This window comes from Xiphophorus hellerii, chromosome 1 (genome assembly GCF_003331165.1).
Source record: "Xiphophorus hellerii strain 12219 chromosome 1, Xiphophorus_hellerii-4.1, whole genome shotgun sequence".
Taxonomy (NCBI): Eukaryota; Metazoa; Chordata; class Actinopteri; order Cyprinodontiformes; family Poeciliidae; genus Xiphophorus; species Xiphophorus hellerii.
The window spans coordinates 3762357-3784822 of NC_045672.1; the positions used below are offsets into that span (position 1 = coordinate 3762357).

Consider the following 22466-nt stretch of genomic DNA (forward strand, 5'->3'; position numbering starts at 1 on the left):
CACCTGCTGATATACAGAGTGAACCAGTAGGCCACTGGAGCGCTACGTTTTGAAATAGCTGCTTCTGTTTTTCGGTAAGTTACTTTTCGGAAACCTTATTCCAAGTTTTGTTTTTACACCGATGAAGTTATGGAAGCCATTTTTTGTCTAAACAGGGCAGCAGAAAAGGAATGGCCTGACCATGGCCTCCGAACGGCAGTTTGTTTGGTTGCTGGCGGGACGCTACATCGACCATGGAGACTGAACTGATCACTACAAGAAAGCTGAGGATCCCTTCAAGATGTGTGGGGTCCGTCCCAACCATCAAAGGTAGGATAGGTCAACCAGACGTCTTCTGGTGGATCCAGAAGACGTCTCAAAGTAAGAGCTGTCTAGGTGTTTATGCCAGCTGTGTTAAACTGGTTTGTTTTGATTCTCTGCTTGTGTTGCCAGTTGTTGATCATTTATGAATTGTGGTTGGAGGGCCAAACAAAATCCTAAGGGCCACAGTTGGGTCCTCCTGGTCTAAAGGGAGCTCACTCATGCAACAATTCTTTTACATTTTTTAACTGTACAGTGTAAATGTTATATTGTATGTGTAAAGAGAAATAAAACTCCAGAACTTGCCACTTTTAGCTGGTTGCAGTTCAATATATCAAACCCTAGATGGCACCAAAACCAAACATCTCCTTCCCAGTTTAATCTCATCTTCATTAAAACCTGTTTGGAGGACATTTCCCGTGACTGTAGCAAATTACTTTGCTTCTCTGTTCTATTAATTACTAAATACATTTTGAAATATTCATATTTTTGTACGGTGAAAAATAATCTACACAAATGAAAATGCTCACATACAGGTTATTTATGATGTGCATAAGCTACAAACATCTTCTCCAGCCATTCTTTCTCCAGAAGGAGCCAATGTTGTGTATGTATTACAGCAGCTTTATGTATTAACTGTGATCAAATTCAATTCAAAATTCAAATGGAAAAATACTTTAATGATCCCTAAAGGAAATTAAATGTTGTTTTAACTCATTCCAAAATTATCCAAAGGGTTATTGTAGATGGTGATGGCTGTGAGCAGAAAAGATCTCCTGTACCGGTCAGTATTACAGCTGAAGTATAACAGCACCTCACTCACACTGCCAATCAGGTGCTGACCTGCCTGGCAGAACAAATATATCACTCACTCAGAACATTTGTGGACTTACACAACTGCTACAGAACAGGTCCCAGTTTAGAGACACCGTGATCCTCTATCAAGCAAGATTGGGATTTTTGTCTTTTCAAAATGTCCATTTCCGAACAGTTTGCGAGAACGGAAGAGGCATTTAAATGGGTTGCATCAATAAGGACATGCAGTGCAGTGCTACAGTTTTGCGAAATCACTCATTTCTTCATATGTGTTATGGTGTTGTGAGTAAGACTTTCCTGCAAGTCTTTCAAAGTTTTTCTTGGACTTTAGCTGCTTCCTTAGCCCGTCAGTGAACTTTGACTGGAAACATTAGATGATCAATGGGAGGATGATACATCTTTCAGCTCATGTGTCAGCTGAAAGAAAGAAAGAGCTGTGAGAAATATGTTTCAGACCTTCGCTTTTCCATCCATCCATCCTTACTTACTCACCAACCTACCATTTTCCTACCTATCTGTTCACCTACCTAGCTACCTTCCTTCCTTACCATACACCCCTATTCACCTACCTTCCTCCCTTGCCTTCTTTTTCTTTTTTCCCCCCATTCTCACACACTTTCCTTGCTTCTTTCTTTACTCACCAACCAAGTTGGTTGGTGAGTGGGTGGATATGCCATCCACCCACTCACCCACCCAAACTTCTTTCCTTCCAATCCACCCTCCATTACTCCCTACCTACATACTTCCTTCCCATCCTTAACTACCTACCTATCTAGCCTCTTTCCTTCTATACTGTCCACCTTTACTTTTCTTTTTTCTTCCACCCCATCCACTCATGTATACTCACTCGCCTGCCTACCTACCTGCCTACTTACCTACTCTCCTTCTTTGTTTCCTTCCTTCCTTCCTTACTCACCTACTTGCCTAATATCCATCAATCCACCCACCAAGTCTTCCTTTCTCCTCATCCACCCACATCATTACTACCTACTTGCTTACATCCTTCCTTCTTTCCATTCTTTCTTCCTTGCTATCTGACCTTATGTACTTACCCACCTACCTACTAGTCTACCTACCTTCTTTCCTTTTTCTTTTTTTCATACTCACTTACTTACCCTCCTTCCTTAGTGATCTTCCTTCCCATCCACCCACACCATTACTCTCTACTTACCTACATCCTTCCTTCTCATCCTTACCTACCAACCAATCTTGCTGTCCTCTCATCCACCCTATCTACCCTCCTTCATGTCAACCTCATTGTCCATGTGTGGTTAAACTTCTGGAACTAAGACTTGATCTCAGGCTTGATCCCAGGACCATGTGTGTTAGGTCAACTGGAGACACTTGACTTTCCTAAAGTGTGACTATTTTTGTATATCCAGTATGAAAACAAAAGGCTTAATAACAAGACAACAGCTCCACCTGGTTATCTGTAAAAACCAATGTGCTGTATAAGGTCAAAGAAAAAAAAAAAGTCAGTCATAGATTCAGTGTGACAAAGTGGAAGTTAAAGACACTGTAAAATGTTGACATTTTTATCTGATGCAGGATTAATTTTTTTTTTTTCTGTTTAAATTAGTGTGTGTTATTAATAACATTTAGAAACTACAGCTGTATCTTATCTGTCAGTCTCACGGTCGATCCTCATGGTTTCACATTCTTAATGCTGTTACCTTCTCAAGTTTGAGGTATTTTGTGTGGTGAATAAAGAAAATTGACCTTAAATTCTGAAATCTTACAATGTCTTGCAAAAGTGCTACAGCCACACACCTCACAGGAGTCTACAGGAATTTCACAATCCTAACCCTAACCTACCCACAATCCATAATTTGCACCTCCGTCATGACAGCTTAGAAATAAAATGCATTCTTTTCATTTTGTCAGCCTCCCGTTTTTGTCTCTTGCTGACAACAATAAGTCAATGTGCTGACATGGGCGACACGTTCTTGAAGTGCACCAGGGTCACCCGACAGAATGGAGGGTGTCTGTCAGTACTGAAGAAAACCCATACAGGAAACTCCGCTGCACTTACTGTAAAGCAGCACAAATTCTCACCCTGCATGTGGTCAGACTAGAGTCTCCTTACTGTATCAAATGTCACGAGAATTCAAATTAATTCTGCTATTTAGTTTGAGTATCTGACATGGATAGTTTAATCCAGATCAGCAAGATTCTTACACAGATTTTGTATAAAGAGAAAGGGGAAAATTTAGTTGTTTATGTGGGACATAAAATCAGGCTGAACTTTTCCTGTCTTAGGTTAGTTAGTATAACCAAAGGCTTGTCTATTTGCTAAATGCGAGGTAAATGAAAGATTCCTTTTTCATGACACTCCTCAGTGATGTTTAGATCCATCGGAATAACCATCCCTTTAAAAAACTGGGAAAAGTCCATGTCATGATGTCATGGCTTTTTAAGCATCTTATAAACTCATTTATCAGAGCTGAGTAAACTGTGGATATTTTAAAGGTATAATCTCAAAGACTAAGGATGCGTTCACGCCAGCCGTGGTTTAGTCTGTTTAATTGAACTTTAGTTTATTTACCTAGAACGTCTGGTTTGATCAGAGAGGTGTTAATGTGCAATCAATCTCTGATGCCGACCAACAAAGCAATCTCTGGCCCGCCTAAAGACTTAGGGCTCAGTCTGGGTGAAGTGAACGCTGGTGCAGTTCAAATCACATGCGAACGCCAAGCAAACTGGAGAGTGTGGCAAAAGCAGAAAAGAGCATGGCATTCTGGGTAAATACAACCAAAAACAACGTGCGTTTCTTGCACTCGGGAAAACCTGGTTCATGGCCTGTTACCAAAGACAAAAAGAAAAATCCTACAACCACTAAAATCATCATTATTTTTGTTTACATTTTGTGAAGATGGACGTTGCGCTCAGTGTCTCCTTCAGAGGTTTTTGTGTCGTTTCCGTCAGTGAATCTTGGTGCAGCGCCACTGCAGATGAGGGGGGAACAGATTGTTCAGAGAGTGCGGGTGGTCTGACAGTGCAGTGTGAAAGTGAACCTCAGCAGCTGAAAATATAACAAATGTTGTAATTTCGGTCCCCAATCAAACCGAGTCTACCATGTTATCAAGTATGAAAACACCCTTAATCTGTATCGTTGGTATTTTTACATAGTGAGTGTAAATATCTGGTGGCGACTCCATTTCCAATTTGCACTCAGAGCAATCAGCCTCCTTCATAACCAGCTCTTTTTTTTTATTGTTCAGGCTTTAAAAAGGACAGCTCTGTCAGCTGAGGCTAAACCTTTGCAGTGTAATAAGCCAGTTACACAAGCATTGGCCCAGTTAGCCAGTGACCTGTCTTGCCTAAAGTGTAAGTAGACAGCGTGTGGATTAGTTTGTTGAACAGACAGAGGAGGAGAGTCAGGATGTGGGACGCAGCAGGATGGAAGTGGGTCACAGTCACCCTGCTCTCCGCACTGCTCCAGCTCTGCGGAGAGGAAGAGCGGTGGAGCGACAGCGTCAGCAAGATCCCAATATCTCAGAGTGTGAGAGCGCGCTTAATCAATGTCAGCTTCTCGTAAAAATGCGATATGTGTGTGTCTGTGTGTGTGTGTTTATCCGAGGAGACACAGTGACGACGGTTAGCTCCCACCACTTCGCTCCTGCTATTTTCTGCCACATCCTACAAATGAAGAATTGCTTGAAGTAAAAGTACAACTGTCACGGCCTCCAGGGTTCTCCATGTACCTCTGGCCACAGTTTCCAATTTTGAGATCAGTGCTGATTGTTCTCAGTGAACGACAAAAGATACATTTAGCTTCTGTCCTCATTTACCTTTAGATCTACGTGTCCAGAAAGGTTGTTTTTACTTCCTGTGTGCCGCATTTCTAGGCTGTGGACAAATTTAGAAATGTTGCCTTGTCAAAGCATTCATACTGCTTACCTTTTGTCATTCATTTAGCCCTCATCGATGTGTTTCATTGACATCTTATATGATAGATATATACAAATTTGCATATATTTGTGAAATGGAAATGAAAAGATACATAGTTTTGAATTGAACCCTAAAAAAATTTGGCATTCAATAGGAATGCACTGATGGGAAGATTTGGGCCGCGTTCGATATCTGAAATTATTAATGCTGTCATGGCCGATTACTGATATTTTTAGATTTTCTATAATAATCCTTCCCTTTCAGCCATAAAGACATTTTCTTTATGCTCCCCAATCCTCTGCAGCATCAGGTGCCCCACAAAAACTACATGGCCAACATGGTGGTGGTAAATATCAGTTCATAATATCGGCACATTTCTGTTTATTGAGCCGAAAAAATAACACATCGTTATTTTATATATAATGATATATAAACGGATACATGCCAAATTCTTTTAAAATTTTTGCAATGTCAATCATTTTTCATATGCCACATTTCTCTGACACCTCATGGGGGTCACCTCAGGGTTTTGTTTCTCCATAAAATTTGTTCTAATTCTTTGTTGATGACGATTAATGTCACATGACTCCACCTGTACTTCGCCTTGTACTAACCTGCCTTCTGAATTGGCACATTTTGCTTGTCACAATTGCACATTTGTGTAATGTTCTATTTATTTATATATATTTTTGCAAATCATTTTCAGTTCCAGTGTTGTGAAGGAATATGAGCTTGTAGTGATGAAACACAGCGTAGTGAAAAGCTGCTAGGTCATGCTGAGTTTCAACACGAAAGGACTTTCTTGCTTTTCGTGTCTTACGCTGACGTAATGCGTCAGGACTACCTGAACCTGTATTTTTACTGCAACTTTAAGATTTTGATGTGTGTCATGAAGAGTATGCACAAACACAAATGAAGATTTTTCTTAAAACTCCACTTTGGTGGAAGTTTTTATAAATTATCGTTTTTGCTCATTAAACAGAGTTTTCATGGGGATAAAAGACCAAAATGTAAAAAAATTTATTAGTTTTCCAACATATCTGGGTACGTGTGGATTAGGCCCTAGACAGCACAAACCAGTACTTTTCTTTGAGGTTGGAATTGTTTTAGTTAGCTCACTTTGTTTTTGGATTCTTTTTAAGGGTGTATTGGCACCTGCCACTTGTAGTCCACTTTAAATGGACCAGAGTTTGTTTCCCCCGTGGTTCGGACCTTATGTGCAGGTGTGAATACACTCACACTGTCATGAACTGTGGCAGTTGAGTGGTGGGGGAAACACTGTGGACCCAGATAGTTGAATTAAATGATGATTATAATAATGAAGTCAGAAGTACAAAGTACAAAATCCAGGCAGCACAGAATGAGCAGAAGGCTAATAACTCAATACTGGTAGCAACTGGTAACAGGACAAACACAACTGACGACAAACTTGACAGCAGAAAAGACGAGACGAGGACTTAACAAGGAACACAGGTGGGATTAAATACACAGAGGGTAATCAGGGAAACGAGACACAGCTGGGAACAATCAAGAGGTAGACAGGACAACACAGAGACTCAATAGACACAGAAACCTAAATGAATACACAAAAAACCCAAATCCTCACACACACACATTCTGGTGTGGTCTTGGTCCGCTTTCAATGGACCAATGACACTGATGCATTTCATTTCTAGTGTGAATACAGTCTGACCTCGAGCTGAACCAACTATGGGAAATATGCATCTTTTTGGACTATACGAGCCACCGTTGCTGGGCATTGTGGTAAAAATTTGCCCTTTGTTACTGTTAACACTACTACTGACAGTACTACAGGATCCTGCTCCCGACGTTTCTGTCCAATGGAAGCAATGATCATCCAGACCAAACAAGCCAGAGACTCATTTTGCCAAAGTGGACCACAGAGCGACACAAGAAATCATTTCTGCCTGAAGCCATTAGACTCTACAACGCCCAAGTCTGAGCAGCTTAATTCAAACTTTCTCTGCACTTCATAGATTGTTTTTATATTAACACGTGTGCATGCTTGCTATTTATTTATTTCCGGCATATTAAATTACTTGCATATAATATTTTATGTAAACTTGATCTCTTATATACTGCTCAAAAAAATAAAGGGAACACTTTAAGTGTTAAACACCTGTTTAAGTGTTCCCTTTATTTTTTTGAGCAGTGTAGTTATATTGGTATTCTTAGTATTTAATACCTTAGATGGAGTAGCTTGTCAACGAATAAGCTGTTTCCCCCTGGGGATCAAAAATGTATATTCTATTCTGTTCTACTCTATTAAAAAATGGTGATAATTGAATGCAAGTATTAATCTGACTCCTTTGTGTATATCAACCACCACACAGGCAGCAGGGACTCTGACTGTTGTTCACATTGAACTGAAACCCACTTATTATGTAACTTTACACAGACCTGTCCTTACAGCTGTGAGCCTCGGCGTTCCACTGCCAGGGTCGAGTCTGCAACGCAAACGTGACCCTGAAAGCCAAACAGCAAATAAAACAAGACTCTGTTAAGAGTCACTGTAAGACTCTGTGACCTTTATTTTAGTCACATCCAGACAGACAGCTTAGCTCCCTGTTTCATTTTCACATTAGTGACCCCCATGGATGAACTTTCTGTGTTGCTAGAAAACTGTTTCTGGTCTATCAGTTGCTTCGTTTGTCTTTGATCCGTGTCTTTGGCGCTGTTTTGTGTTTCTGTTTGCATTCCGAGTTAAAAATCTGACAATAGCGCCGTCTGGAGACAGCCACGCGTGTCGATAGCGTTGCTGGGCCATGTTCGCTTGCTATAAAGATGATAATCGCCTCCTAGTGTGTCAGCACTCTGTAATGTTCATGTCCTCCCGCTCTGACGGATTCCAAGAACACTCCAGAGACAGACAGACACTGTCAACACATCAGAGCTGCCATGTACATTCCAGCTACAGCAAAAGTATTGTCCACCTGAACAGGCTGAGGGGAAACAAAATGTTCCTCTGCATTGGCATACACCTCAAATATAAAAAAACCAGCCCCACAGGAAGAGTCAAGGTCGGTTCCTGTTTTTGTACCTTCTCCAGTTCTTTATTAGTGTATAATTGGCAATCTCATAATCCCCAGTTTCCTCTGCTGAAAACGACCGATTCACAAACAGCTCTCTGGAAAGTTCATAGAGTACAGTCAGGGGTGAGGGGGGGAGATTTTATATAACTGACGGTCAGCATCCACCGACAGCCTCATCCGTACTCAGCAGCTGCTATCAGGCCTGAAGCCGGAAAGCCTGTTTGGCCGGCAGCGTGTCAGCAGGAAATCCATCACATTGTTTTCATTTACTGCCAGGAAGTTTAAAAGCAGCAGTGAGACTGCAGAAGTGTGAAAAAATAAGTCAGAGAAAAGACCACGAGTCATTTTTGGGTTTCCAGGCTGCAAGTTTATTTAAGTTGTTAAGATTCTGACTACGTGGTCACTCAGGGAGAATGTGCTTTGAACTCATACTCTGTGCTCAGCAGGTCCTTGAGTTGTCAAAATGATCAATATTGATATATAATCGGTTTTAAAATGATGTATTATTGTACGCTTAGGGAACTTATTGGACTTCCAATATTCCAAACATAGCAGCAATGCAGACACAAGCTGCATTTCCATGAACCATGAAGCTGCACAAATTTAAATAAATTTGCTTGATGGCAACACGGCAATTTCAGAAAAAAACAAACAAACAAAAAACTCATGTTTTTCTATAAAAAGCTTTTGCGCTAGGATAAGGTGGTTTTTCTGCTGTATTGAGATTTCGTTCGCAAAACAGCAATGGAAACACTTACACTTTCCATTACACTTACACTCACATCATAAGTCACATGATCAACAGCTGGACATTACCGTTGGCAGAAATGACAAAGAAGGCAACAGGAAGTAGTAGGAGAACTGTGGTTTGTTTTTAGGAGAATTTTTTGAGAATTTTATGTTTTAGTTGAACATGTTGAATCTGTAGCTCTTCTGTAAAATCTCTGACTACAGTTTCTTAAAACGTCTCACACGTCCCCACTCAGCAACAAGTAAAGGCTTGCTGCTCTCTGATGGCTGATAGAAGAGCGCCAGCAACGTGCATGAATTATATGTCCAATGCATCTGTTTACATCCAACGCTGCTATGATTTTTAGCGATTTATCGCGTGTACCAACTTATCTACATAGGATTTTAATTAAATTTTCATTTAATAGAAACTCTGCAATTTGTGTGGAATTTGTGTCTTTTTCACACTAGCAGAATATCTATAAAGATTTGCTCACATTCATAATGGAAACAAGCATTCTTGCGTTTGTGCAATATTTCTGTTAAACTTTTCATTTTTACTTAACACAAAAACAAACAAACAAAACATGGCAAACAAATCTACTGAACAGAATTCTGATAATTATAATATACTGTCCTGTGTTATATAATATCTTTAAGCTGAAGTGAGATGCTGCAGCAGTAGGTTGTTTTAACAAACAGTCCTTAAATCGAGAGGTTACCAAGTACGTGTCTGAAAACAGTTTTGTGTTTTTCTGAACTGACGTAGCCCGACTCAGAACCCAAAATAACAAACCTGTTTAATAAAACATGATGCGAAATTACCAGAAACAACAAAAATAAAAAGGAGAGGGGCGGAGTCGATTTGAAAATCATATTAGTGCTGTGGTGGTTTTACTGGAAGATGGGGCCCTGGATAAAATTCTGCCCTTGGCCCCACACAGTCTTGGACCAGTTCTGCTTCAGAGTAATAGAAATAGAAGTTCAAGTCAAAATAGAGCTAAATTAGCTTGTTTTCCAGGAATGACAAAATTACTGACAAAAGGAAGTTTTAGTATTAACCACAACGAAACATGAGGCACTCAGAATTGAAAACAGAATTATTAATAACTCACTCACATGTTCTCCATTTCTAGTTTAGATTGGTTGAGATTGCTACAGTTTTATCCATTTTCTTACATCTGTATGAGACTAAAAGAAAAAGGGTCGCATCAAAAACCCACTCTTCTAAAGACTGGGACACAATGAATCGGTAAAACAGCAAATAGAAATGAGCAAATAAAAAATAGTAGAATGACATGCAGTTTATCGTAAGTCAAAAGATAAACATAGGTTTTGCATAAGCAGCTTCTTTTTTTGTTGCTGCTTCCTGGAGTAGCCGTGTCACTTCCTGTAGTCTAAGAAAAGTGAGGCCAGTTCTGTGGAACTAAGTCCTAGAAAAAAAGGCCGGAAATGAGGGTTCTTTCTGAAACAGTTAAAACCGCTGAAAGGTCATCAATTTCTAAAACAAGAGCTCCTTTCATTTAGACAAAAACAGGAACTCAAGTTTAAAAGAGCAAAAAAACAAAAACCACATCACATAAGCTCAGTTTGATTTTATCCATCCATCCATCCATCCATCCATCCATCCATCCATACATGTAGGAGTATCACTAGATATATTTTGCAGAGTTTGAAGTTTTCTTCCTCAATTACTGTTATTCATAGAACTTGAATTCACCCATATAGTTGAAATTGATCTGCAACTTCCTTATGCCCAAATATGGAAAATTTTTTCCAGCTGGACATCCTGGACGAATTAGAGAAACTAATTAACCCAGGGGTGTCCAAAGTTTGCGGGCCCTGGGACAATATGTGGCCCTTGGAATGATTTAATGCAGACCTACTGCACAATTCAAGAATGGCACAGATTTATTTCACCAGACTGATGGTGAAATATCCTTAAAACAAATTCAAAGGACATTAACCCTGATCAGGAAACAAATAAAGGAAATTAAAGTAATCTTAAAATGGAACATTTAAGCAACAATACAAGCTATTCATCTTTTAATAACCACATTTTCTTCATACATTTGAATTTTGAGTATTTAGTTTTTACAATAGAATTGTTTTTGCGTTTTTCGTAATAAAAGAGATAAGATTTTGGCGACTACTTTTAACTTTACAGTTGTGGCAAATGAGCAGATATTCAGGAAAGTCCCTCTTGGGCAGCTGAACTGAAGGCAGGTGTGAGTCTGCTCAACAACACTCGATGCTGGAAAAAACCCAAAAGGTGCTTCAACACAGTAACTTATTAGTTTAAGGGTGTGCACACCAATGTAAACAGGATACCACAGCTGTTTTCCTTTTTTTTAAAAAAATATTTTGTTTTCAAATGAATGTAAAGTAGATAGGCCACATAAAAGGTCTAAGGCAATCATTGTCTTTTATGTCACAAAACTGACGTTTCTACTGAAGTGTCTAACTTTTTATACCCACAGTGTGTGTGTAGGTGTGTGATCAATGGTATTTGATACATTATAAGGACCATTTGGTAACACATGGAGACCAAAGACTCCACAACAAAGAGCTGTTTTAGGACCAAGGTGTGAAGTGAGATCAAGGATGGGGTTAGGGATAATTTAAAGAATTAAAGTCAATGGAAAGTCCCTGCAAAAATAGAGAAATGTGTATGTGTGTGTTTACTTCTGTAGCTATTCTATTTAGGACTATTTCTGGCATATTTGCTAACCTTCTGAAGACCGATGGGCCTTATGGAAACCAATGGCTGGTCAGGTTTAGAGGTAAGGTGTGAATTCAGTTTTAGTTAAGGTTATGGTTAGGAATAGACTAGTAATGTTTAGGGTTGAGGTAAATGTCTGTTTCAGGCATAAATGCAGTTACAAATAAATGCATAAATGCAGAATGGAGGGCAATGCAAAGTCTTAATATGGGTAGAAATACAAACGCGAGTGTGTATGTGCTTGAACAAGATGTTATTTGTTTTAGTTGGAACTATATAGATCAACTGAATTGAACAAATGCCAATTTCCACCCTGTGTGTTCCTTAGAGATGCTGGAACCGTTGAAACAGAGAATCGTGGGAATACCATCCGAGTGGAATTGTGGGATTCCATGGAAAAGAAAGCGATAGTTATGTTCCTATACGTTTTCTGTTACTCTGCAACAAGATTGCACCTGCCTGTGTCGTTCTACGTGATTCATAAAGGGGATTATAACGCACTTGCTCATGTGAAACCTGTTTATTGCGCCTGTATCTTTTTCTTTCTTCTGCAAACTGCGTTGTTGGCCGTAAATTCTGATTCAGCTCGACTATTGACAACAGCAACTTGAAAAAGCCTCCGGCTCGTCATCCGTCTTTCCCAAGTAACTCATCTCCACCCGTTGGAGATCATTGCCCCTCCAGGCGGCCGTTGCAGGCAGAAGCTTGAGCGTTGCCACACCATTGCTCTTTATTGGGTTTTCAGGAATGAGGAAGTATGAGAGGCAGCGTCTTTACGGGAAGCCAGCCAGGCTGGGAGGGAGGGGCGAGTGGGAATGCACGTGGGCAGAGAGGTTATGACAAATATTTGTTATGACACACAGGAAGAGAAAACAAACGAAAAAAGAAAAAAAACGAAACTGTGCAAAAGGTGGAAAGATTTAATTACATTTGAGCCGGGCTAATCACATTTCTCATCTTGCTCACCGTGCCGTTGGTCTACCCACCCAGCCTTTTCATCACCGCCATCATCATCATTGTCGCTGTTGCTACTTGCAAGCTCTTGGCAAGGCAATACCAACTGCTTATTGTGAAAGTAATTCTATTTGGCAAAAGCCTGGAACTGTACAGAGAAGGAATTACTGTAGCTGGAGGCAATAATACACCGTGTTCCGTTTCACAATGCCATCAAAAGAAAACACGTTCCACTTTTTTGGCAGAACTGACAAATACTACCACATGGAGAACAAACACACAGTTTACCCTTCCTGGAGCAAATTATTGATCCAGACTGCATGTTCTCCTCCCCTTTGTAGTCACTACACCGACACTTTTTTTCCCCCCTTCAAGTCCAGATCCTCTTCTGGCTGGGACTGTTTGTCCTGGGATGACAGGGAGTGGGAGCATGCTAGTGTCCCTTGGCTAACAGATCTTGGCAGAAGCCGGCGCGGTGTGCAGCGCGGTGAGTCAGGTTGGGAGGAATGCGGCACTCCCACAACATCCAGCAAGGTTCTCACATAGGGACGGACGCTGGAAGAGGGGCTGACCTTCACAAGATTCCTCTTCCTAATCCCATCTGGTTTAACGCCTAAATCCTGACTGGGTTCCAAAAAAGGTCCTCCCTGCTGACCCAGTCTGGCCGTTTTCCCCAGGTGGGTGGTTCAGCCCTCAGGTTATTGACTCTTCCTCAGATCTGACATACCCGCATGCATTTGATGTGGTCCTAAGCTATTTGTGGTTCTGTCTCATCAGAATTAATTGTTCCCTTCTAGATCTGAAGCTACTTGTTAGACCCTTGTACTACAATCAAACACAGGAGTTTCTCAAATGTTGTTCTAGGCAGACCAACCCTTCCACTGTATGCAGTACTCATTGTCTTATTGGAAGTTTATTTGATAGACAAACATGGAGTAGCTTTTAGTTGTGAAGAGGAAGTAAGTGGTATGATGAACCACCAGTATTCACAGAAAAAAATCTGACATGTAGAGATCTCCTCTAAAAATGCATATAGCCTCCTGTTTTAATAGTTCAAACACCACACATACCTTAAAGGGTCAGTATTATGTTTTTTTCCAGGCACATAGTGCAATTTTATCACACAATCAAGACACTCTGTTACCTTCAGTTATTAAAACGCTGTATATGTCAAACAAGGCTTAAAAGAAATTGATTTAATACCTTGAAATTGGGAAACTGTCTCTTTAAGAAGCTTCTGCTCTTTCTGAAACTCCGCCTTCAGGAAGTCATCACAACATGACTCCTCTATTAACCATTTAACCACGTTTATAGCAGCGTTGCTCTGAGAAGTAGCTCGTATGATGAGCTCAGCAGGTGACGAGTTCCACTAGATGTTTGCTAATTGCTGCCGGCTAGTCTGAAGGAGCTGAGCGGAGACGGGTTGCTCAATGACGTGAAAGCTTGAAGCTTGAAGGCTGAGCTAGGTCCATCCAGGTGTTCTGCACAGCTTAATGGTTGCCATGGAGATTAAAGGGTTCCTCACACATGCATGAAAGAATTTAGGCAACATGATGTAAAGCTCAAAAATACATACAGTTGACTAACTTATTGCACAGTGAACAATGCCAGATTGAAAACATTTCTCAAACTCTTTGGTAACATAGTGAGATAAATGGACATTTGCTACGAAAACCAAGAGACACAACATGAGCTAAAAACAAACCATCCACATAAGCGAGCAGAACCTTTTTGGGGTAATTCTGTCCGGAACCACTCATTTGAAACCCCTAAACCTTCCCTTCCCATAACCTTTCAGTTTCAAGGATCCGCTGCCTCCCCTTTCCGCAGCCTATCAGCTGCTCAGGGAACCGTCACAGAGAAAGTCAGGGTCACCCCCTGGTGCAGACAAGTTACTCCCACTACCCTGGAAACCCAGCAAGCATCCTGGAGACAAACACTGAGCCGCTGAGTAACCACGGTCAGGTTTTGGACTCCCACAGTTCCCAGCCAGGCCTGGGAAAAATACTCACTGAAAATAACAAAGACAAATAACGGAGAAGAGGATGTTGGAGGGTGTTTGATGAAAAGCTCCAGTCATAAAAGTCCTCATTTCATTCTGGGTTTGAATGTTCCTTTTTATTTGTTTTCCTCTGGCAGAAAGCAGAGAACTGTGGTCATCTGTGTTTCTCAAGGGCTTTGAGATAATCTGGCCCGGATTCAAATGAAGGCCGTTCACACTGCTGGGGTTTGGATAACTACCTACTAGTGCACTAAAAGCTGCTGGTTTTAAACTCATTGAGAATTTGAATCTACACTTTCTCATCACTTGTTCACTGTTCTAGGGACATGGCTGGAATGTTTTTCTAGTTCTTTTAATACCACCTGCACAACATATTTGGCTTTGTTATCAGCTAGGTAGCCAAGCCATTGGCTTTCTAGATAATTCTGCTTGGTTCTCATCTCTCCTCACTGCTCCGTCTCCCATGGAGCTCAATTTCTCAAGTTGAATTTCATTCAGCGAACAGAAGGAGTTGTGAACAATAATGTCAACATTCTGTAATGTTTTAGATTTGCAATCTGCCTATGGCTGTAGTTTGGCAATTGCAGCGGAAGAAGTGAACAATGTCAATGCAGACTGTGTTAGCCACGCCTCCAGATAGAGAGCAATAAAGTCAGAGAGAGAAATGTTTAAGACATTTTATTGCTGGCATAGACTTGGTGGGCCTACTCACCATGGGGTTGTTTCCAGCACACGCAGTTAGTAGGAGGTTCTTAAAGAGACAGAGGCAATTTCAAAGTGTCAGATATGGATATGATTCAAAGTCAAATCTCTACAGCATTTTCATGACCACTGAAGATAACACAGTTACTTGATTGTGCTAAAAATGGCACTATATGCCTGAAAAATGCATAAGACCCAACTTAAGTAGTGTTTAAAGTTAAGGCTGTCTTGCATAACTCCGACCAGTCAATTTTTAAAAAAATTAGTTGTAGAGGTCATATGAGAATGGGTAGACATGTCTGAGATGATGGAAAGGTAACCTTAGTTCAAAAAAACAAACATTTACTACAACCAAAGTGTGGAGAATACCATCAAACCTCGACGCAGATGGGCTGCAGCAGACCACAACAGATACCACTCCCGTCAGTGAATCCAAGGAAACTAAGACTACAATTCAAACAGGCGCAGCAAAACAAGTGGAAAACATTAGTTGCTCTCATTCTCAGCTGCAACATTTAGAAGTTAAGGACAGAATCTGGTCCAAAGAACATCAAAGCATGGATCCATCCTGCTTTGTATAACTGGCTCAGGCTGCTGCTGATGGTAAACTGGTGTGGAATGAGATGTTCTTGGCACACTTTGAGTTATTTAGCAACAGTTAGGCATCAATTAAAACCTACTGCCTACCGGAATATTGTTTCTAAACATGTCCATCCCTTTTTGACCCATCTGCTGATGGTTACTTCCAGCAGGATCGGTTGCCATCTCAGAGCTTGAATCGTCTCAAAATGCTCTTCACATTGACGCGTCTTTGCGATTTCGTGGAATGGGAGAATCTACAAGTACAACGTGATGCTATGAAGCCAATGTGGAAAGTTTCTGACACCTTGTTGAATCGATGCCATGAAAGATTAATGCAGACCTGAAGGAAAAAGCGATACTAGCGAAGGTATCTAACCAGCATTAGATTGAACAGCAGTCGCAGGCTAGAAGAGCAGACCAATCCATCCTCACCAATCCAAAGTCCTGTAGGTAGAGGCGAGACACGACATCTCAAACGACAGCTTTCAGTCCCACAGAGAGGGGAAATGGGTCTTCCACTAGTTGCAGAATCTCATATCTCTGTGCCTTGAGATTATATCCGATGATGTCAACCATCAAACCGCCTCCGCCAATAGCAGTTTGGCATTGGCAGAGATTTTGGAAAGCGTTCTCTTAGACACAGCCCTTACATGAAACTCTTTCGCTGAACCCATAAACTTACTCCCTTTACAAACGTGGCACCTTTTAAACCAAATTAGACAAGCTTTTCTGCCTTAGATTTGTTGCCATGAAACGTTGTTACAACAAAGAAAAAAACCCAAATACAAATAATTTCTTGCCCTTCGTTTGGAAGAAGTAGTAAAGATTTTATGAGACCGCAAAGTTCGTCAAAACCTGTTAGGAGAAGGAATAATGATGGTTTCATGTTACTATGACTAATGTAGCTTGAGACACAAAAGGATAGTTGTTGATCAAGCAAGTTGCTGGTTTATGTAAACTTGTTACCTGATGCTTATTTTCTGTTTGGTAATTTTTATTTTCAGGTTACAGGGGTTGAAACCTGCAAAATTTGTGAGTTATTCATTGTCTGAACTTCCATTTGTCTGGTATTATATGTTACCACTGAAACAGCAACAACAATTAAAACCTTTTGTAAAAAATTCACAGTTTTTTTGGTTTGCTTTCATTCCAGGAGAAGTCACTCACACACACGGATGTCAAAATGACAGTTATTTACTCACTAATGTCTTTTATCAGCAACAAGTGATCTATGTGGGAAACAAAAATTGCACCAGGTTCTGTTGCCCAACATGGTGGTACTTTGTGTTTACACAAGCCTCGTTGTCCCGCTCTGTTCAGGCTTGCAGGAGCGACACGACCACGGAAGGCCACGGAACCGTGGGATCCGCTTTGACTGTTGAGAGAGCGCTGAGGTGGGGCAGAAAGCTGCCCTGCCTCGCCCTCCCTCTCCCATTACACAGCTGAGTCATTCACAAAAATGTGAAAACAAAGTCAACAACAGAACGGCCCTCCTGGGACTGTAAGCTGAGTAAGAATGACAGATGGATTTACTCACACATGAAAACACAGGAAAGCATTCCCATTCAGTGAAGCGAAGCGGCTCATAAAGAAAAGGTGTGAATCATCTTTTTATTAGTACATTTTATGCTCTGCTGCTTTCTTTTTTTTTTTTGCAGGACAAATACAGTTGGTAAAAACTAGAGCTACTCTAAGAAAGCTCTATTTTTGGATGTAGCGTATCGACGTCTATCATTAACATTGCAACAAAAAAAGAAGCAACACTAATAAAAGGATGACTACGTTCAATTCTAAGTTGTTTTTGTGTTGGTCTTTCAGTTAGTCGTGGGTGAGGCTCAGTGAAACTGCAGTGTATTGTTGTGTTGTTACTTTCGTTTCTCTGGTATTGTGTGTGTGTATAAAGTGTGTAGGACAATAAATATTCTCTATAGAGAAACCAAGGCTGCACTGAGATGCATTGGCTTGTAGTTGTACCTCATAAAACATTTCTCCATTGTCAAGTATGACTTTATCTGGTTACCAGCTGCGTATCCATTACAAATGTGCACAAGTCTTTGTCTAGATTACTACCCTGAAAAAATAAAAATTTTGCAATTGCAGTGCTTCCATCAAATAAGAAATTAAATTAAAATCACATGTGAATAAGCTTATTCATGCGAGAAGTCATTAAAAATTATGGCAGATCAGTCAAAATTCAATCAGACAGTTGTATTTAAATATATTAATATTTCAGCCATGGCGCTATCAGTCATCAGCGTCTTATTCATTCGTTGGAGTGACAAGCCCCTTATACCTAGGAGTGGCTACAGAAGAGCGATGGATTCAACATGTTGGAAAGACGCAACGTTTTATGAACTGTGTGCTGCTTTATGACCTGCTGGAGCCTGTCTTCTTTGTCGTTTTTGACAGCAGTAACATTCTAGCACAAAAACCATTTATGACAAAAATAAATAAAAAAATCAATTTTTTTTCTAAATTGATGTGTTTCCATTAAACAATTTTATTTTTGTGATTTCAATTTGCACAATTTTGTGCTTGATGGAAACGGAGCTAGCGTCAGGTTTGGAGTATTTCCATCTCAGTCCGTTCCTCACTGTTGTTGGCAGGAACGTGGGCAGGAACGTGGGTCAGCGCAGAAGCTGTGGTCGACACCCCCATGAGGTGTTCAACAACATTCAGCAATGGAGAGCCTCATCGCTGAGTGTCAGCTTTTATTCTGTTGTGAATACAGACAACAATTAAATTTGTACCATTAGCTTACTCTCAAAATAGGGAAAGTTGGACATAGACAGTATGCAGTATCTTTTATGAACACTTTCTGTTTCTTGAAAGGTGCTGGTCTGAACTAACACATAACTTGGGGGAGAAAAAACTTTTTCCTTACTTGTTTGCACATATGATTCAAATGGAACAGAGACAGAAAAATGCAACAATTATTATGTAGCTGTGTGAATGTGTGTTTATTTCTTCAAAGAAATGTTTAATTGTTGATCAGTTCTTACATTCCATTTCTTTTTTGTGTTTTCCCAAATACAAAACCTGTAATAAATGTCGATCTTTGTTTTAAAGAATCTCTGTCCCATAAATAACCGTCCAAGTTTTGAGAGAATCAGTATGAATTCTGAACTATAAATGATCAAATGCAGCGCAGACTCAATAAAAACACAAATGCTAACTTTAGCATCGTCAGTAGCAAGCGGTCAGCCGCTCAAAGACAATTTTGTTTTGTTTTCAACCTTTTTTGTTGTTGATTGTTGAATTTGTGTGTTAAATGAATTAATAGCTGTACCGGCACATTTGGTCTGATGAGGCATAAGAAAACTAGTCGCTTTGATACGCAGCTATGAATGAGAAAGGTGATCAGATCAAGCAGAGAACGGCGGAAGGATGGTGTTTAATCCATGTCCAAATATGGAACAGTTCGCCTCAACGGCAAATACCAGATGAATGTGTAAAGTGTTCATTTGAGAAACATTTTTTGATGATTTAGTTATCTACTGCCGCTTTATCCTGTCCAGTGTCGCAGCATGACTGGAAGCTGTTTGAGGTGTGACAGTGTGAAAAGAAGCTACGAAGGATTGGACCGAGCCGCATTTCATCACTGAGGCGAAACAGAACCAGACAAGTCAGGTCTATGTGCTGTTAAGAAATGCAGTTTCGAAATTGCAACAGCTTTGTGCACCTGCCCAAACATCACATCCCACCGTCTCCGGTCAAAACATGTGCACTCATTTTCAAATTAACCACCTTTTATTGTCTGTGTGCGTCAGCAAACAAGGCTTTAATTGGCATCAAATCCACGTCAACATGTAAAGCCTTTTGTAGCAAATATATTTTCACACGTTACAAACTTTGATGTGTTTGAGTTTTCACTTCAACACAAAGTAGTGTGTTAATTGTAAAACAAACAGATGTAAATAGCTGAACTTTTTTATTTTTTATATCTTAGATAAGCTTTACAAAGAATTCTGGAAAAAATAGAAAAACAGCACAAATAATTCCACAGAAAAATCCTCAAATATGCAAACCCTCAAGTACTGAGCTACAAATAGGCACTGGTCCACTTTAAAGATAAAAAAAATCTCCCCTAGTTAGACCAAGTAATACTCCTTTTACTTGGTAAAAGTTTTGATTGGTAGAAAGTTTCTCAGTCTGACATTTACTCCTAAAATGTGAATGACCATCGCTGGCAGGCCACCCCTGCCCCCCACACACACATATAGAGGATGAATCATCAGTTGGACAAACAATGAGGAAGAGGTGGGCTGAAGCTGAGCAGGGACATCAGGAACACTGTGTAACTTTATGAGGAGGCAGTTCAGCTCGACCTTTCTGGAGAATCATACCCTCAGTTCTGTTGGACCGAGTGATACGACTACTGACCAGCAACATCAGCCGCCAATACCTGCGTGTGTGTACCTGTGTGTTCCTTTTATTCGGTTGAACCGACTTTGCTGAGAGAGAAATTATGGAGGAAGCTGATGCTTTTTATTTGAACTGGCAGCTTGCTGAGGATTGTGGCAATTCAGTTTGTTCTTTTCAACATGGAGACAGGCTTTTACTTTATTTTTGGACATTAAAGCTTAGATATGAATCACTTGGATATTTCAGACAAGCTTTGAGGAACACTGTGTTCCTCAAATCTATGCAAAGATTTATGCAGAAATCTGCATAAACCATGCAAGATTTATGCATGGTTCATAAATCTTGATTTTTAAACCAGGGTTACTGGAAAACAATGCCACTGACCCATCTAATGCTGCTCTGTTGAATAACTGCTTCCCTAAAAGCCCCACTGTTGCACATATGAAGGAAAAAGGTGAAGCCCTGCAGTAGATGTTTATTTTTTGTTATGCATTATCTGATTCGACTACGTATATACCATTTCTGGTATGTTTCTAAAGTCTTTTAACTTATTTGGAAGTTGTGATAGCATCATACTCACTTCTCAGATATGTAGAAACTTAGAAGAAACAGAAAAGTTCTGGTGCATCAGAGAAGAAATTGGAAATATTTGTCTGCTACTCTGAACTGTCATTGAATCGAGTTGTTCGATATAACTAATTATTTTTAATAAATGCAGTCAGCCTTAATATTAGACTTAGCTCTTGGTTGTGGTGTATGGTGTGGTATTAGTGCTAAGATTAAGACTATTGCGTTCCCAGTGGCTGCTTCCTTGTCACAGGATGTTTTATCCATTCCAAAGCTAGCTACTGATTAATGACACTCCAGCACCGCTTCCTGAGCCATTGATGCTAGCAAATGAAAAGAATACTACTCACATTAGCTTTGGAAAAGGCTGGTAAATTACTGGATTGCCTACTTCCTCTGCTGTCCATTAGCATGTACAGGCAAACATTAAAATTGGATAGGTTAGCATTAGCCTTGGAGAGGCTAACAACTAACATTCCTAAGCTGGTCCCCTACTGGATTGCATAATTCCTCTGCTTTCCATTAGCATTGATAAGTTAACATTAGCCTTGAACATGCTAGCTATTAGCCTTCAATAGGCTAACAACTAGCATGCCCTGGCTGCTCACCTATATGACTCATACTTTTTCTTTAAAGAAAACTTTATTTTCAAGAAAAATGGTTGGCATACAATATCTGTAAGCGTCGTACATTATTGAAATATGTTCTTTTGACAAAGTTTACCATAAACCAACGTGACATCAGGCATAAATATTACAGAGCTGATGTTGACTTCTGATTTGGCTTAAGGGAAATTCCATCTAATTGTTTACTATCTTGAGTATCTTTAATTTGCCCTAGCTTAAAACTTTCAATGCTCAGACTCTTCAAACATGAACTAAATTATTCTACACTAAACGCACAACATGAATTTTGTGATTCATGAAACCTTTATTTGATTAGCGAATGCTCAGTAAAGGGCCATATTAGTACATCCATAAAGTCTTATTGGTGCACTCAGGGCCGGACCAAGACTCCATGGGGCCCTAAGTGAAATTTGGTTTTGGGGCCCTCTATTTCTGCTAACAATGTGACCGGCTGAAATCAACAGTTAGAATATTAGATCATTCGCACACCTGCTATGAACTTATTGCATCTCTGATAGCGCTGTTTACATTATATTCTATACATGTATAATATAGGATACATTTATCAACCAGTTGATTTCTGGGCGCCCATCTTATCCCCTGATCTTATTTTTGTCAGCAAAGGTTTAAAAATCAGCTCCTGTCCTCTTCTGCTCTACATTGAGAGGTTTGACTGACAGACCGGCCCACCAGGTCATGTCTGCACATTTACAATTAACAATATTCACCCCACTGCTGCCAGCTCAGCGACTTTCTTGCTACATTTAGCGACATTTCAGACAAACTCAAAATCGGCAGGTCAGGCTTTTTAAAGATCGGTAACTTTGGATCGGCCAGAAAACTGCAATCGTTGCAGCCCTGCACACATATTCATGACATTCTATGTTAAATTAATTTCTCTTAAGCATAACTCCAATAACTACAAATTTCTTTTACACCAGGTGAGATTTTCTCCCCTGAGAATGTGGACCAGTACCGGGTTGATTCTGAGCACTTCAAATGATTGTAACAGAAGTTTTACATAACTTAGAAGTTGATGTAAAAATATTGTTAGCTTAGAACATCTCATTGATATATTAATGCAGTAGCCATGTAGCCTGATGGAAAACATTTTGCTAGACAATATCAAACATTGAGAAGTTGTATTTATTGATATC

General features: G+C 40.1%; 2 long non-coding RNA genes across 3 annotated transcripts in view; both read left to right on the forward strand.

The window, feature by feature from the left end:
• The window catches only part of LOC116720590 (uncharacterized), a 957300-nt gene that overhangs the window by 840779 nt on the left and 94055 nt on the right, over positions 1-22466 (forward strand). The gene's annotated exons all lie outside the window — the stretch shown is intronic.
• Positions 11104-18822, forward strand: LOC116720594 (uncharacterized). Of its 2 annotated transcripts, XR_004339423.1 has the most exons (3): positions 11104-13142; positions 17072-17347; positions 18358-18822. It is a non-coding gene; the product is annotated as an uncharacterized LOC116720594 (long non-coding RNA). The 2 variants fall into 2 exon arrangements; XR_004339422.1 differs by having other exon boundaries at positions 17072-18822.